Consider the following 12,921-nt stretch of genomic DNA (forward strand, 5'->3'; position numbering starts at 1 on the left):
AATTTTTTTAAATTATAGCAATTAATTTTTGTAAAGATTCATTTTGATTCACTTAATTTACAAAATTTCTGCTAATTTAATTTTTTTTTTTTTTTTTGGCTGCCTTGGGTCTTCATTGGTGTGCACGGGCTTTTCTCTAGCTGCAGCGAGTGGGGACTACACTTCCTTGCAGTGCATGGGTTTCTCATTGCGGTGGCTTCTCTTTGTTGTACAGCACCGGCTCTAGGCGTGCAGGCTTCAGTGGTTGTGGCACGAGGGCTCAGCAGTTGTGGTTCACGGGCTCTAGAGTGCAGGCTCAGTGGTTGTGGCCGACGGGCTTAGTTGCTCTGTGGCATGTGGGATCTTCCCAGACCAGGGCCTGAACCCGTGTCCCCTGCATTGGCAGGTGGATTCTTAACCACTGCGCCACCAGGGAAGTCCCTGCTAATTTAATTTCCAATTTTCATATTAACATTGCTCTATGGCATGATGAAATAACAACCGCTGTGATCACTACATTTAAAGCTTCCTATTGTGAATTCAATAGTCTGAAATACATTCCCATACGTGGATTCACTTACAAATATAGTTTGGAAAAGACAACCAACAAGGACCTACTGTATAGCACAAGGAACTATACTCAATATCTTGTAATAACCTATAATGGAAAAGAATCTCAGAAAGTATATACATATATATATATATGTATATAACTGAATCACTTTGCGTACACCTACAACTAACACTGTAAATAAACTATACTTCAATAAAAAAAATTTTTTAAGTATATATACATAGTTTTGAAATGCAATGAAAATGTTTCACTTGAAAACATGAGATACTGAGAAGATCTTTTCTTACCTAAGATAAACGTGTACATTTGCAGCTCAAAAAAAAATTAGAGTCACTTGGTCACCTGAAAATTAAACATGGCCTGAGGTGAATTTGCCTTTTTAAAAAATGCCTTTAAAATAGATATTATAATTAATCTACATAAAGAAAGCTATGGTAACTTTTGTCAAAGCATGTAGATAATTTTTTAATGAATTTTTCATTTTCATCCAAGCCAGTAAAAAACACATAGCTCACTGGTTACTTGAGTCCAGTCCTTGAGAGAGGAAGTTTTTATAAACTAGTTCCAGTTTATTCCGGGAACCTGGTTATTTCTGGCTTTTGATTAGGAATGGACAATGTTGAAGGGTCCAAAAGTCACTGATAGTGTCAATAATAGGTGTTTGGTGGGGGGTGGTGAGGAACACAGAGCTCCAGTCCCTCCCCTGACTCCATCTTCACTCAGCTTAGATTGTGGCCTCATACACAGCTCATCATCCACCCGATTCTCAGTCCATTAGAAGGCAGACATTAAAAATCAGTGACTCAGTGAGAAAGGAATGAGTGAGGAGCTGAAAACATAAATAGAATCCTATTATGCCTGCTCCTCTTTCAAATATGCCTTTGGAGTGAGTGAGAGAGAGTGAGTAAGTGAGTGAGTGAGAATGAGTTAAAAAACATGTGAATTTGAGCAACAGAATAAATCTCTATAGTATTGGATTATAACCCAAAGAATAAATTAAATAACCATGTGTCCATACTGACATAAAAAATGATTGAATAAATAAATAAATAGAAGAGAAGGGAAAATCTTTCTTACAGAATTCCAAATAATATATTTATTTAGATACTTCCCCCTCCAGGATATGGAGCTCAATTCTCCTTCCCATAAGTGGGGGCTGGACTTAGTAACTCACTTCCAAAGAATAGAGCATGTAAAGAGAAAAATAGTAACTTTGCTGTGGAGAAACCTGTCTAGTTAAGACATCGCCTTAACTAGAGATCAAGATTGACATTATTAGTAATAAGTCAGGTTGATATCTATATACCCCGATTTGATACCTACACACAGAAGAATATATGTACTATGATCCCTTTTATTTGTTTACACACTTGCCTCAGTTTAAGGATACGTATGTGTGGAAGTGTATTCAGGAATATATAGAAGAGTTTTGGGAGGAAATAGACCAAACTGTTAACAATGGTTACTTCAGGGGAGAAAAGAGCTATTGGAGGAAAGGGAGCAGATGAAGGAGTACTTTTACTCTTCGTTCTATATATTTCTGTATTGTTTTTAAATTTTGCAACAATTGTTTTTGTAATTTTTACTAATTTTAAAAAACAGAAATGTTCTAAAAGAGAGAGTGTGAGCTCTGGGGAGGAAATTGCAATTTTTCACTCCATAGCTCTTGTCTCCCCCCAAATATGAAGAAGTTCTCTCTTAAAGCATGTTTTGAAGACCTTTCCTCATTAGTCATTCTTTACTTTCACTTATTTTCAAAATACTTGACTCACACCAACATAATTTAATGCTACTCTTAAATTTGAATTTTCATTTCTCAAGTCCAAACTTTAATGTCTTTTCCACCAGGAATTATAAGGCTTAGGTAGGTGGCAAGTGCCTATGTATAAACTATTCCATAGGCCTCTTTTGGCAAATCCAGGATGAAGCATTGATATACATCAGATGTTGGAGTATCTAAGATCTAAATGATGTCAAATGAAAGAAAACTGAAATATAAATGAAACATTGTTATATATGATTATATAACATCAAATTCTCTCAATGTTGAGATGGTAAAGTGTGAATTTATATTTCCCTCTGATGTCATGTAGATAGAATCTTTGGCTATCTTTTTCACAAAGCTGAATAAATGTTAATTAATTGAAGAATAATACTGCACTGAATGCAAGATAGTGGTATGTGGTAAGTGCTATTGGAAAAGATAGTCGCTCCCAGGGCCCTAGGAACGAGTCTTAAGTCCTAATCTTTGCCCATCCCCAGCTGATGCAAGTGGCAAGTGTGTGAATAAGAGAAGGCAGGTCTTACAGACCAGGGGAGTTCCCTGGTGGACAGTGGCAGCACTTTCACTGCCATGGCCCTGGTTCAATCCCTGATCAGGGAACTGAGATGTTCCTGTTCCACATAGCAAGCCGTGTGGTGTGGCCAAAACATGTATTACAGACCAAAGAATCACTGGAGTTAGAATATGAAACCTATGAGAATGACTATAAGAAGGGGAAAGAACATTCTACTTCTTCATTGAGTTCCCAAGATATCATCATTTTCATATGTGAAAATAAGTATTAATCTATATGAACCTCAGATGTCAGCAGTATCACCTTGCCTGTAACAATCAGACTGGCTAAAATATCACTCCAGATTCTGTGCAATATCCAACTATGTACCCAAGATGTCTGTGATATCCCAGAGGGTTTATCTTCTCATAGTTACGTACAGCTCCAAGCTTTGACTTCCTCTGAATTAACTGGTTCAGATTATGCATTGCTGCATCTGCACAAACCCCTGTCCCTGTTCTGAACCACGAAATTTAGCACCACTTTCTGATTTCTAAAGGGGGGAAGACATACCCACAAAGTCTTTGCGTTTTAATAGATTTTTCTTAAAGTTCTGGGAGATGAATGGGGTTTACATCACAATTCTACAGATAACTTAAAATCCAGAGTCAGAGGTCCATGCCATTCAAATGACCTTCTGCCATTATATTAAAATTGCCATTTCTCCGGCAGCCTACCACCAGGCTTCACGCCTTCCCTCCCTCATTGTTCCTCCTCCTCTCACAATATAAGTATTCTAAAAGTATATAAGCTGACAGCCTCTGGAAAATATTGCTTACTTTTTTTATTAGTACAGATAATATTATAGCTTACAAAATGGATTTTCTAAGCTTTACTAGTTATGTTACAATCAGTAGATAATAGAAATTCTGAGAAATAGACAATAACTTTTTTCTTCTATCTATAACCTCTTTAATCTTTAAAATTTAACCCAATGGTTAATGTACTGTAAATAGTTCAACACCATCAGATTGTTTTTGTGTTTTGGATTTGCATGAAAGAACAATAACAATTAAATCCATTCCATTCATGATGTTTATGTTTAATGCTGTGAGAAGTTGCAATTTTATCAGCCATTGAGCACTGAACCTCAATTTGAGTGTACAAACCATACTGTAAAACAAAATAATAACCTTCTAAATGTGTTACTATGTACTATTAATGGCATGCTATTAAAATAACTTTGGGCACCACAGTAGATCTACTTTGGAGGTTAGAGTTTAAACTGTTTGTAAAATGTTTTATAAAAATGACTAATAATGAAACATAATTACATTTTCTTTGTCCTTTTCTATACAGAAGGTACACAGGAGCCATGGCATAGATCAACTTAGATCAAGGCCATACAATGCATATAGTATAATGGATATTATGAAAATACATCCATATAAATGGATATACATATAAATGATTGACTGACTTTTGATAGGGTGATTGCCACAGAAATATCTAGCATTTTGTCAATAATGGTCAACATATAAAAGCTTGCACAGGGCTTCCCTGGTGGCGCAGTGGTTGGGAGTCCACCTGCCGATGCAGGGGACATGGGTTCGTGCCCCGGTCCGGGAGGATTCCACATGCCGCGGAGAGGCTGGGCCCGTGAGCCATGGCCACTGGACCTGCGCGTCCGGAGCCTGTGCTCCGCAACGGGAGAGGTCGCGGCGCTGAGAGGCCCGCGTACTGCAAAAAAAAAAAAAAAAAAAAAAAAGCTTGCACATTTTTCAGTGGAGGTTTGGGGTAATATAAATATGAATTCAGGAGTATAACTTGATAGTCTGATAGGTTTAGATTGGGGAAGAGAGTATATCCAGGCAGAGAACAGCATAACAAAATGCACAGACACATACTGAATCAAGAATCAAGAATTCAATACTTCAGAATTCCTGGACATTGGCAAATAATGCGATGTAATATTAGAGTTCTAGGGTAATCTGCCTTTATAGTGATAATGGTAAGGATAATTATAAAGAGGTAACTATAAAGGCTGAAGCCTTCTAAATGTTAGGGAAGAGACACTGAAGTATGGTAAATGGAACTAGAGTGATTCACTTAGGAGTCATTGGTTTGTTTCTAATTTGACTAGATTGGACATCAGTGGAGCTGTTGTTCTTGAGAAGAAAAGAGACCTGATTCCTCCCATGACTAGCATCAAAACACAGGGACTGCAGCTATTACAAAGACAACTAGGCATCTTAGTAGGAAGGCATGAGGTGATGAGCATACAGCCTTCTTCACTTCCCTACTCTACCCTTTGCTGTCCCCATCAAAAGTGGGATTCGCGTACCCTGCATAATCCGCTGCCAAACTCCTACACTAAACATCAACTCAATCCAATCGAGCAAGAACACATCTATTTTGGATGTGGTACACTAAGAAAATGAACATGTTTTTAAGCATGGCATACTGTTCCTAATTGCATATATTAATTGTTGATAAGTTTAGTCACAAATTGAGAATTTTTGTGTTTCATTCAGTTACATGAGCAGTGTTTCCTTTTCAGTGATACAAGAAGATATCATTTCATTTTTTTTTAATTTATTTATTTAGTTAGTTAGTTATTTTTGGCTGCGTTGGGTCTTTGTTGCTGCAAGCGGGCTCTCTTTTTTCTAGTTGCAGCGAGCGGGGGCTACTCTTCCTTGCAGTGCACAGGCCTCTCATTGCGTGGCTTCTCTTGTTGCGGAGCACGGGCTCTAGGTGCGTGGGCTTCATTAGCTGTAGCACGTGGGCTCAGTAGTTGTGGCTCATGGACTCTAGAGCGCAAGCTCAGTAGTTGTGGCGCATGGCTTAGTTGCTCTGCGGCATGTGGGATCTTCCCGGACCAGGGCTTGAACCCGTATCCCTTGCATTGGCAGACGGATTCTTAACAACTGCGCCACCAGGGAAGCCCGAAAACATCATTTCTTAATGCACTCTCGATGATGTTTAGGAACACATCCTATAGAACAACTTGTACATAAACCATAATGTTTCACTTTATTTTGCATAAGCTTGAAATCCGAAATGGATTCCATAACTTTATAGTAAGAAAATCTTTGCTCAACAAAAGAACAAAGGATTCCATAAATTCAACATTTCAGTATACAGATTAAATATTTTAAAATAAAACGTTTTGAGCTTCCCTAGTGGCGCAGTGGTTGGGAGTCCGCCTGCCGACGCGGGGGACGTGGGTTCGTGCTGCGGTACAGGAGGATCCCGCGTGCTGCGAAGCGGCTGGGCCCGTGGGCCATGGCCGCTGGACCTGCGTGTCCAGAGCCTGTCCTCCGCAACGGGAGGGGCTGCGATGGTGAGAGGCCCGTGTACCGCAAAAAAATAAATAAATAAATAAAATAAAATAAAATAAAATAGGGGCTTCCCCGGTGGCGCAGTGGTTGAGAGTCCGCCTGCCGATGCAGGGGACACGGGTTCGTGCCCCGGTCTGGGAAGATCCCACATGCTGCAGAGCGGCTGGGCCCGTGAGCCATGGCCGCTGAGCCTGTGTGGCCGGAGCCTGTGCTCCGCAACGGGACAGGCCACAACAGTGAGAGGCCCATGTACCGCAAAAAAAAAAAAAAAAAAAAAAAAAATTGATAAACCTTTAGCCAGACTCATCAACAAAAAAAGGGAGAGGACTCAAATCAATAAAATTAGAAATGAAAAAGGAGACACTACAACTGACATCACAGAAATACAAAAGATCATAAGAGACTACTACATGCAACTATATGCCAAGAAAATGGACAACCTCGAAGAAATGCACAAATACTTGGAAAAGTACAACTTTCCAAGACTGAACCTGGAAGAATCAGAAAATATAAACAGATCAATCACAAGTAATGAAATTGAAACTGTAATTAAAAATCTTCCAACAAACAAAAGTCAAGGACCAGATGGCTTCACAGGCAAATTCTATCAAACATTTAGAGAAGAGTTAACACCTATCCTTCTCAAACTCTTGCAAAAGCTTGCAGAGGGAGGAACACTCCCAAACATGTTCTACGAGGCCACTATCACCGTGATACCAAAACCAGACAAAGATACTACAAAAAAAGAAAATTATAGACCAATATCACTGATGAACATTGATGCAAAAATCCTCAACAAAATACTAGCAAACAGAATCCAACAACACATTAAAAGGATCATACACCATGATCAAGTGGGATTTATCCCAGGGATGCAAGAATTCTTCAATATATGCAAAACAATCAATGTGATACATGATATTAACAAATTAAAGAATAAAAACCATATGATCATCTCAATAGATGCAGAAAAATCTTTTGACAAAATTCAACACCCATTTATGATAAAAAGTCTCCAGAAAGTGGGCACAGAGGGAACCTACCTGAACATAATAAAAGCCATATACAACAAACCCACAGCAAGCCTCATTCTTAATGGTGAAAAACTGAAAGAATTTCCTCTCCTCTAAGATCAAGAACAAGACAAGGATGTCCACTCTCACCACTACTATTCAACATAGTATTGGAAGTCCTAGCTACAGCAATCAGAGAAGAAAAAGAAAGAAAAGGAATACAAACTGGAAAAGAAGAAGTAAAACTGTCACTCTTTGACAATGACATGATACTATACATAGAAAATCCTAAAGATGCCACCAGAAAACTACTAGAACTAATCAATGAATTTGGTAAGGTTGCAGGATACAAAATTAATGCACAGAAATCTGTTGCATTCCTGTACACTAACAACGAAATATCAGAAAGAGAAATTAAGGAAACACTCCCATTTGCCATCGCAACAAAAAGAATAAAATACCTAGGAATAAACCTACCTAAGGAGGTGAAAGACTTGTACGCAGAAAACTATAAAACAGTGATGAAAGAGACATACCATGCTCCTGGATTGGAAGAATCAATATTGTGAAAATGACTATACTACCCAAAGCAATCTACAGGTTCAATGCAATCCCTATCAAATTACCAATGGCATTTTTCACAGAACTAGGACAAGAAATTTTACAGTTTGTTTGGAAACACAAAAGACCCCAAATAGCCAAAGCAATCTTAAGAAAGAAAAATGGAGCTGGAGGAATCAGGTGCCCTGACTTCAGACTATACTACAAAGCTACAGTAATCAAGACAGTATGGTACTGGCACAAAAATAGAAATATAGATCAATGGAACAGGATAGAAAGCCCAGAGATAAACCCACACACATATGGTCACCTTACCTTTGACAAAGGAGGCAAGAATATACAATGGAGAAAAGACAGCCTCTTCAACAAGTGGTGTTGGGGAAAATGGATAGATACATGTAAAAGAATGAGATTAGAACACTCCCTAACGCCATACACAAAAATAAACTCAAAATGGATTAAAGACGTAAATGTAAGGCCAGACACTATAAAACTCTTAGAGGAAAACATAGGCAGAACACTCTTTGACATAAATCACAGCAAGATCCTTTTTGACCCACCTCCTAGAGTAATGGGAATAAAAACAAAAATAAACAAATGGGACCTAGTGAGACTTAAAAGATTTTTCACAGGAAAGGAAACCATAAACAAGACAAAAAGACAACCCTCAGAATGGGAGTAAATATTTTCAAACGAAGCAACTGACAAAGGATTAATCTCCATAATATACAGGCAGCTCATGCAGCTCAATATCACAAAAACAAAAAACCCCATCCAAAAATGGGTGGAAGACCTAAATAGACATTTCTCTAAAGAAGACATACAGATGGCCAACAAATACATGAAAAGATTCTCAACATCACTAATCACTAGAGAAATGCAAATCAAAAGCACAATGAGGTATCACCTCACACCAGTCAGAATGGCTATCATCAAAAAATCTAGAAACAATAAATGTTGGAGAGGGTGTGGAGAAAAGGGAATACTCCTGCACTGTTGGTGGGAGTGTAAATTGATACAGCCACTATGGAGAACAGTATGGAGGTTCCTTGAAAAACTAAACATAGAACTACCATATGACCCAGCAATCCCACTACTGGGGATATATCCTGAGAAAACCATAATTCAAAAAGAGACATGTACCCCAATATTCATTGCAACATTATTTACAACAGCCAGGACATGGAAGCAACCTAAATGTCCAGCAACAGATGAATGGATAAAGAAGATGTTGCACATATACACAATGGAATATTACTCAACCATAAAAAGGAACAAAATTGAGTTATCTGTAGTGAGGTGGATGGACCTAGAGTCTGTCATACAGAGTGAAGTAAGTCAGAAAAAGAAAAACAAATGCTGTATACTAACACATATATAGGAAATTTAAAAAAGTGGTACTGATGAACCTAGTGGCAGGGCAGGAATAAAGATGCAGATGTAGAGAACGGACTTGAGGGCACAGCGCGGGAAGGGGAAGCTGGGATGAAGTGAGAGAGTAGCATTGACATATATACACTACCAAATGTAAAATGGATGGCTAGTGGGAAGCAGCTGCATAGCACAAGGGGATCAACTCGATGCTTTGTGACGACCTAGAGGGGTAGGATAGGGAGGGTGGGAGGGAGGCCCAAGAAGGAAGGCATATTGGTATATGTGTATACATACAGCTGATTCACTTTGTTGTACAGCAGAAACTAACACAACATTGTAAAGCACTTATACTCCAATAAAGATGTGAGAAAATAAATTAATTAAATAAAATCACCTATATCAAGTAAAAAAAAAAAAGAATGAAATTAGAACATTCTCTAACACCATACACAAAAATAAACTCAAAATGGATTAGAGACCTAAATGTAAGACCAGAAACCATAAAACTCCTAGAGGAAAACAGGCGGAACACTCTTTGACATAAATCATAGCAATAATTTTGTCTCCTAAAGCAAAAATAAACAAATGGGACCTAACTGGACTTAAAAGCTTGTGCATAGCAAAGGAAACCATCGCAAAAACAAAAAGACAACCTACTGAATGTGAGAAAATATTTGCAAATGATATGACCAATAAGGGGTTAATATCCAAAATATATAAACAGCTCATACATCTCAACATCAAAAAACAAACAACCTGATTAAAAAATAGTCAGAAGACATAAATAGACATTTTTCCAAAGAGGAAATGCAGATGGCCAACAGGCACATGAAAAGATGCTCAACGTCACTAACCATCACGGAAATGCAAATCAAAACCACAATATCACCTCACACCTGTCAGGATGGCCATCATCAAAAAGAACACAAATAACAAATGTTGGTGAGGATGTGGAGAAAAGGGAACCCTTGTACACTGTCAGTGAGAATGTACATTAGTGCAGCCACTGGAGAAAACAGTATGGAAGTTTCTCAAAAAACTAAAAATAGAACTACCATATGACCCAGCAATTCCACTCTTGAGTATCTAACCAAAAAAACCTCACAAAAACACTAATTTGAAAAGATACATTCGGCCCAATATTCATAGCAGCATTATTTACAATTGCCAAGATATGGAAGCAACCTGAGTGTCTGTCAACAGATGAATGGATAAAGATGATGTGGTAGAGACTTCCCTGGTGGTCCAGTGGTTAAGACTCCGTGCTCCCAATATAGGGGGACCAGGTTCGATCCCTGGTCAGGGGACTAGATCCCACATGTATACCACAACTAAGAGTTCCCATGCCACAACTAAAGATCCTGCACATGGCAATGAAGATCCTGCATGCCGCAACTAAGACCCAGTGCAGCCAAATATATATATATATATATATATATGATGTGGTATATATATATACAATTGAATACTAGTCAGCCATAAAAAAGAATGAAATTTTGCCATTTGCAGCAACTTGGATAGACTTCAGACAAAGAAAGACAAACACTGTATGATATCACTTATATGCAGAATCTAAAAAATACAACAAACTAGTGAATACAAGAAAAAAGAAGCAGACTCATAGATATAGAGAACAAACTAGTGGTTATCAGTGGGGAAAGGGAAGGGAGGAAGGGCAATAGAGGTGGAGGATTAAGAGGTACAAACTATTATGTATAAAATAAGCTACAAGGATATATTGTATACAAGGATATATTGTATAACATAGGGAATATAGCCAATATTTTATAATAACTATAAATGGAGTATAACCTTTAAAAATTGTGAACCACTATATTATACACCCGTAACTTATATATTGGATTGGCCAAAAGGTTCTTTCGGTTTTTTCTGTAAGATGGCTCTAGTAGCACTTAGTTGTCTTTAACTTCATTAGAAACAATTTTGTTAGATTGTATGTGACAGCTGTCATATCAGCATGCATTTAAAAAAAACTTATCAAAATTGATGAATTTTTGTGTAGCCATTTTAATATGGAAGATGGAGGGAAAAAAAGCAACGTTTCTGGCATATTATGCTTTATTATTTCAAGAAAGGTAAAAACGCAACTGAAACGCAAAAAAAATTTTGTGCAGTGTATGGAGAAGGTGCTGCGACTGATCGAACATGTCAAAAGTGGTTTGCGAAGTTTCATGCTGGAGATTTCTTGCTGGACAATGCTCCACGGTCGGTAGACCAGTTGAAGTTGACAGCGATCAAATCGAGACATTAACTGAGAACAAGCAATGTTATACCATGCAGGAGATAGCCAACCTACTCAAAATATCCAAATCAAGTGTTGAAAATCATTTGTACCAGCTTGGTTATGTTAATCGCTTTGATGTTTGGGTTCCACATAAGTTAAGCAAAAGAAAAAACCTTCTTGACCGTATTTACGCATGCGATTCTCTACTTAAATGTAAAGAAAACGTTCCGTTTTTAAAACAAATTGTGATGGGTGATGAAAAGTGGATACTGTACAATAATGTGGAATAGAAGAGATCGTGGGGCAAGCGAAATGAACCACCACCAACCACACCAAAGGCCGGTCTTCATCCAAAGAAGGTGAGGTTATGTATATGGTGAGATTGGAAGGGAGTCCTCTATTATGAGCTCCTTCCCGAAAACTGAATGATTAATTCCAACAAGTAATGCTCCCAACTAGACCAACTGAAAGCAGCACTCGATGAAAAGCGTCCAGAATTAGTCAACAGAAAACACATAATCATCCATCAGGGTAACGCAAGACCGCATGTTTCTTTGATGACCAGGCAAAAACTGTTACAGCTTGGCTAGGAAGTTCTGATTCATCTGCCGTATTCACGAGACATTACACCTTCAGGTTTCCATTTATTTCGGTCTTTACAAAATTCTCTTAATGGAAAAAATTTCAATTCCCTGGAAGACTGTAAAAGGCACCTGGAAGAGTTCTTTGCTCAAAAAGATAAAAAGTTTTGGGAAGACAGAACTATGAAGTTGCCTGAAAAATGGCAGAAGGTAGGGCTTCCCTGGTGGTGCAGTGGTGGAGCGTCCGCCTGCCAATGCAAGGGACACGAGTTCGTGCCCCGGTCCAGGAGGATCCCACATGTTGTGGAGCGGCTGGGCCCGTGAGCCATGGCCGCTGAGCCTGCATGTCCGGAGCCTGTGCTCCGCAAGGGGAGAGGCCACAACAGTGAGAGGCCCGCGTACGGCAAAAAAAAAAAAAAAAAAAAAAAGGCAGAAGGTAGTGGAACAAAACGGTGAATACGTTGTTCATAAAATTCTTGGTGAAAATGAAAAACGTGTCTTTTATTTTTACTTAAAAACCAAAGGCACTTTTTGGCCAACCCAATAATATTGTATATCAACTATTCTTCAACAAAAAAAGTTGTGCTAGAACAACTGAATATTCATATAGAAAATAAAGGAATCTCATGAGGGACAAAAATGAACCTCTACCTTTCCTCATATCATACAATAAAATTAACCTGAAACAGATCATATACATAAATGAAAATCTAAAACTGTTAAGACTTCTAGAAGAAAACTGTTGTGATCTCGGGTTGAGAAAGATTTCTCAGTACACAGAAAATATTAAATAGAATAGAAAAAATGATCAATTAAATTTCATTAACATTAAGAACTAAACACTTCTGCTCTTTGGAAGAAAAAAGTTAAGAAATGGAAAGGCAAGCCAGAGACTGAGAGAAGATATTCTCAATACACATACCTAACAAAGGACTTTGCTCTTACAAAATTCAATAATACGAAACCAAACAACCTGT

Source organism: Hyperoodon ampullatus (genome assembly GCF_949752795.1).
Source record: "Hyperoodon ampullatus genome assembly, chromosome: 8".
Taxonomy (NCBI): Eukaryota; Metazoa; Chordata; class Mammalia; order Artiodactyla; family Ziphiidae; genus Hyperoodon; species Hyperoodon ampullatus.